Source organism: Orcinus orca, chromosome 19 (genome assembly GCF_937001465.1).
Source record: "Orcinus orca chromosome 19, mOrcOrc1.1, whole genome shotgun sequence".
NCBI classification, from domain to species: domain Eukaryota; kingdom Metazoa; phylum Chordata; class Mammalia; order Artiodactyla; family Delphinidae; genus Orcinus; species Orcinus orca.
Window position 1 is genome coordinate 3,303,306 of NC_064577.1, and position 6,000 is coordinate 3,309,305.

Consider the following 6,000-nt stretch of genomic DNA (forward strand, 5'->3'; position numbering starts at 1 on the left):
CTGCTCTCGGACGCCGCTGGGCTCCACTAAAGGGAGCGATTTCTAGGGAGCAGGAATGTCCTATCAAATGAGGAAAAGGATTTTCTGTAGGTGCGGTGAGGCATCAGGATCGTTACTGAGAGCGGTTGTGGCTTCTCAACGTGTTGGAACCAAAACTTAGGTTTTTTGATTCCCGGACACCACAGGAGTGGCCAGAGGGACAAACTGGATGATTTCTTAGAAGTACCTACACCCATCTTGAGAACCTGCCCATTTTGCGCTCAAAAACTGGAGAGGGGATCCGGTGTGTTAGCCGGTCTCGCTTAAAAAGAGAGATGCATAGGCCCGGACGGGTTTGGAGTTGAGCTAATACTCTTCAAGATTTGAATTTCAGGTCGGACAAGATGATCTCTAAAGATGTTCTTCCAAATCAAATCCTGTAATCTTGTGTTACATTAAAATGAAACATTATCTTCAAAAATTCCAATCTGTAAACACAGAGCCGTTTCATACTTTCAGTAATATTTTTTAAATGCCTGCTTTGAGCCCTTTATAGTTCACTTCAAAACGCTGTTTACAAAGCAAGCATCTTTGGAATGGTTATTTAAATAACCAAAGTGCTGATTTTACAATGCATTTACTACATAAGAAAGTGAGCTCTACAAATGACGCCTTGTAGTATAAAATTTGGCATTTCAGGAACACATCTGAAATTAAGTATACCTGTTGCTGATTTTTAAGTACAGTCTATATTTTTAGTCAGACAAAAAGTTCAGAATGCTCTCTTGTTTGTTATACTGTTCTGTACTCAATATTTTAGAAAACATTCCCCCCTACCAAGAAAAAAAAAAAGAGGTTTTGTTTTGTTCTTTAGATTTGTCAAATAAGCCTTCTCTGATTAGTGCCACCCCTAGAGGCTTGTGGGGTGTTAGATCTTGCTAAACTGCTCATCTTTAGCTTTACAGGGTTAGAAAATGAAGTTTCATCAATTCAGTCAAGGTCTGGAGAACTAAAGCGCACTAAGCAAATCACAAGATATCAAATTATAAACCAGAATGCTAATTTATTAATTAACAGTAAATGTAACTGGCAGAATTACCAGTCTTCGTCATTTATACAGGGTTCTTCTTTGGCGTGAAGGGAGGGTGGAGATACAGGTACAGTCAAAGAAAAAGACCGAGTCACAGGTTATCATAAATCTTTGATGAACAGAAAAATGGAGCCAAAGGAGTTGGGATGTTCTTAAAGGGTATTTCCTTTAGGAATGCCATGGTAGCGTTCTAGGCTTCAGCATGGACATGGTTTTAACGTACAGTCGCTTACCAGTACTGGTCATGAGAATCAAACCCATCCATTCTATGGGAGGGGCATAGTAACAAATTCTCCCTTTTTGTATTCTCCTTTGTGGAGAATGTATGTAGAACACTAAAAAAAATCCTTATACCCTAGGACAAATTAGAATTAATTGAGGGGTTTTCTTGGTTACATTACAGTATTCTTAATCAGACTCTGTCCTATAGGTAAAATGTCTGTATATCACCTCAGTATTGGTCACTTCTGTGGCCAGCTTATTTATTTTGTGTTGTTATTTTTAAGTTTGGTGTGGTAACAGTTTTTGAGACTTTCAATGCCAATTCACTGTCAAAGACAGGTGTATGTTTAGTCCCCTAACTCACACTGAATTTGAATTGCTTTCCAGGGTTTTGTTTGTTTCTGCCTTCACGCATATTTGGAATTGGTAAACTCCTAAAAAGCAAAGGCCACTGTTCATTTCTTTTATATTTCCTAGCACAGGACTAAATATACGTGCAAGGAAAGAAGAAGAGCAATCGTTTTGACCTTTATAGTTGTGAGTATGCTTTTATGTATATTACCTCACTTTGTCATAATGATCCTATGAAATTGGCACTATTTTCATTTTACAGAAGACAACATAGTCTCAGAGAGGTTAATTGATTTGCTCATTTAGTGGCAGAGCTGTGAGTTGGACCCAGGTTTTTGTTTTTGGTTTTGGTTTTGGCTGCACCATGCAGCATACGGGATCTTAGTTCCCTGACCAGGGATCGAATCCGTGCCCCCTGCATTGGGAGCACGGAGTCTTAACCACTTCCCTGGACCACCAGGGAAGTCTCTGGACCAGGTTTTTAAAATTCAATTTCTATGCACTTTTGCAATCAGAATAAAGTTATCTTTAGTACCTCAAGTTGACTGTTAAGTATGTTTTAAAAACTGAGGACTACTTAGCTTCTCTTACCAAAAAAAAATCATTTTTTACTCCTTCCTATTGTGCCCTTTTTCATCAATGTCCCCACCTGGCCTTACACAGACTTCTCTGCTGGGATTTTTAACCTTTCTTGTGCCATGGACCCCTTTGGCAGTCTGATGAAGCCTATGAAATGTTTGTTTTGTAAATGCACAAATATAAAATGTATTGGATTATAAGGGAAACCAAAAAAGGTGTGATGTGTTAATATAGGTGCTTCTTTTTAAATTTACTAAATAAGATCTAGCAGCAGGTCAGTCTTATGACTATCATAATTTCAAAGCAGTGATGAGGGCAAATAATATTTTGAGGTAACTGCAAGAAGTGTAATGTGATATGAAAATATCTGTAACTTCTCTTGGAAACAAAGCCGCAGGCATTGCTAACACTACTGTGATTTGTTACCTATATTAGTAGTTGAAGGAAATGCTAAATTTCAGTTAGAGGTTAATGTACATAAAGATGTAATTTATTTTCTCCTCTGAATTCGGAGACTCCCTGAATTTGATACAGATTTACAACTTGGTGTCACAGCATCAAGTCTTTTTCTTTCTACTTGGCTGTAAGCTCTTGGGGGCAAGGATGATGGGTGATTTGTTTTAGCAACTGAGGTGTCTGTCACTGTGCCTGGCATAGAATAGGGGCTCATCCAATGAGTTTTGATAAATAGGAATGGACACCAGTGCATAAATATAAATACTGATAATAATAATTAAGTACTTACTATGTGCCAGGCAGTATTTTAAGCTTTTAACAATTCCAACTCATTCAGACCTCCCACCGACCCTCTGATGTTGGTAACTATTATTTTTCCCATTTTATAGATGAAGAAACAAAGGCAAACCTTGTTAAGTAACTTGCACAAGATAAGTAATGGAGCTGGTATTCTAACCCAAACAATCTGCTTCCAGAACCCTCACTCTTGACCATCATGCCATGAAACTGGAGAGCTTTAGAGATATAAAATATTGCACGTGTCATTTCTAGGTCAAGAAAGATTAGTAAATATTGCCTCTGATGCACTGGAATGAATGCATTTGCTGAAAAATAACCTAGGTGTCAGTTTTCCTTTTTACTTGTATAGTGTCTTTCTATCCTCCATCCACTCCCATCACCTTAAGATTAAGTACTGAGTCTAAGCCAACAAAAGCTATATCAGAAAAAATATATGTTTAAGTCTTGCTTTGAGGGAACTGAAGTTATATTTGCTGATAAATTATTGGAGAGATATAATCAAATTTGATTTTTCAAAAGGAACAGCCTCCAAAGTAAAAATACTAATAACCTACTAATAAAAGTTAGTGTGAAAGAACAATTTTAAGAGTTCTATTTGAAATTTAAAATCAAAAGCTTGCACATTTTTGTTTCCTTTGTCTAGAAAAGAAAAACAGGAGAACCATGGAACGTTCACTGTGTATTATGGGGTTTTCATAATAAACCCCTGATTTTTGTGTGTGTGTTTATCTAGGTTTAACTAGATATAATAAGGGTGCTAGGAAGGCATAGTTAGAACCCCTGAAACAAAAAGAAACTTGACACTAATAACTTGAGGGAGGAAAAACCACCTGAGACAAATTGGAAATATCTAAACCTGAATTTTGGGAGGCCTACATCTGGAGATAGCTACTATGCCCATTTTTAAAACTATAGGACAGGTGGTTTTATCTTTAATTTTAAACAAAGGCAGGAGTGAATTGATATTTATTGAGCATTCTATCCATACAACAATCATAAACAGTTATGTTATTTACTATTGTTAGCCTCTCACACACGAGTAACTGAATCTCAGAGAGATTCAGTAACTCTCTCCCCATCTCACAGCTTTTAAGTGGATGAGCTGAGATTTGAACCCAGTTACAGGGGACTCAAAACCCCATGTGTTTTCCAGTATAACAAAGGTATCTAGGAAGCATTTTGGAAGCCCCAGAATTTCAAAAAGCTACCTCAAGGGAAACAGTGTGGACTCTGCTTCCCCTTTCGTTCATCTTCAATCAGAGCTGTTCTGCTTTTATGTGTTGTATAATTTGTTTGAAGATAATGGATCTACTTGCTGAAAAAATATTTTTTGAAAACCATCGCATTACACTCAGCTACCTTCCCAAACCTGATAATGAGAAACAATGAGCTAAAATGACACTAAAAATGTATTCTGGGCTATACTCACCTCAAAATTTGACACCATTAAAAACAAGAGTATGCTAAGAGTAATGAAGATTACTTTAATAGTAATGAAATATAGATGAAAAAAATCTGTGTATATCTCATGCATGCCCTGCCCAGAAAAAAAAAATTCAGCCTTGCTGTTGTTATCTCTTATCTTTGTGTGAACTGATTGTTTCCAAACTAAATGTTTCCTTCATTTTCTGAGGAAAAAGAGCATTACTATGTCACCATTCTTCATAAATAATATCAACAAAACTAGGTATTATACCACTTCCATAATAATGGTATAGTCTGGATTTCCATTTAAAGTTTATAAGTTAACCTTCATTTTACAATTGCTGATTACTACTTTTAATCAGAACAAATTAAGAGATACAGGTCTTTATTTTTAGCTAGTTGTTGTTTTACAAATATTGTTCTTCTTTCCATGATATGGTTTTTGTTTGAAGGATACATTTAGCAATTACTGTTTATAAATTAATTTATTATATGAAAACAAATTTTATAGCTAGAGGAAACTTAGATAGTATCTAGCTTAAGCCTCTTTTTATTTATTTATTTATTTATTTAACATCTTTATTGGAGTATAATTGCTTTACAATGGTGTGTTAGTTTCTGGTTTACAACAAAATTAATCAGTTATATATATACATACGTTCCCATATCTCTTCCCTCTTGCATCTCCCTCCCTCCCACCCTCCCTATCCCACCCCTCCAGGCGATCACAAAGTTAAGCCTCTTTTCATACACCTGAGGAAACTGAGTTCCACAGTTTAATTTGCCAAGATCACACAGGAGGTTTAAGTATATGCTGAGAGAGAATCTATAGGGCTAAATATTTGTGGAAAAGCTGCCTCTTAGCTTATACATTCAGTATTCTTTAGGATGTGTTTTATGTACTTTATAAAAAAAAAGTCCTCATCCATCTTACTCTACTCAGAATTTTATTTCTGCTTGCACACTATTCAGTGGAACTAGACCCTGGGGAAACATTGCTATTATTCCTGGTTGAACTACTTTTTTCTTCATACTCATGGCTTCCTACAATAACTTATTCACGTGACTAATTTGAGAAAGTTGCCACCCTCATGATTGAGCTGAATAAGAGAGGTGTACTGAAGAGACCACAGAGTGCTTTAGCAGCTGTTTTTGATAGAACGACACAGACCTTACATGTTGCCACTGGGATAGTACTCTCCGTGCCTGGAAAAAATTCCTTGAGATCATAAAAGCATTTGACAATAGATTTCAGAATTCTGTAACCATTTTCTATCACAGAGACATTGTAAGTGACGAGAGGGAGCGATTGGGGGAGTAGGACTTCAACTTCATATCAAGATAAATTGTTTCTGTACTTTTAGTGTATCAGGGTCAAAATTAACACGCAGAGGCGAATTTTAATTCGGTTGGGCTTTCTTCAGAGAGTATTCTTCTAAGAGAGTTTTCTTAATAGGAGAGAAATGCTTCTGGCTCTATTTCTATTTTTGAAATCTATGTTTTTCCTCAAGTTCCACTTTGCAATAAACTTAGGAGAAAGAACATTATACTTATCAATCAAGACTTGACTTGGTCATTATTTCACAGTGTGAGTTTGA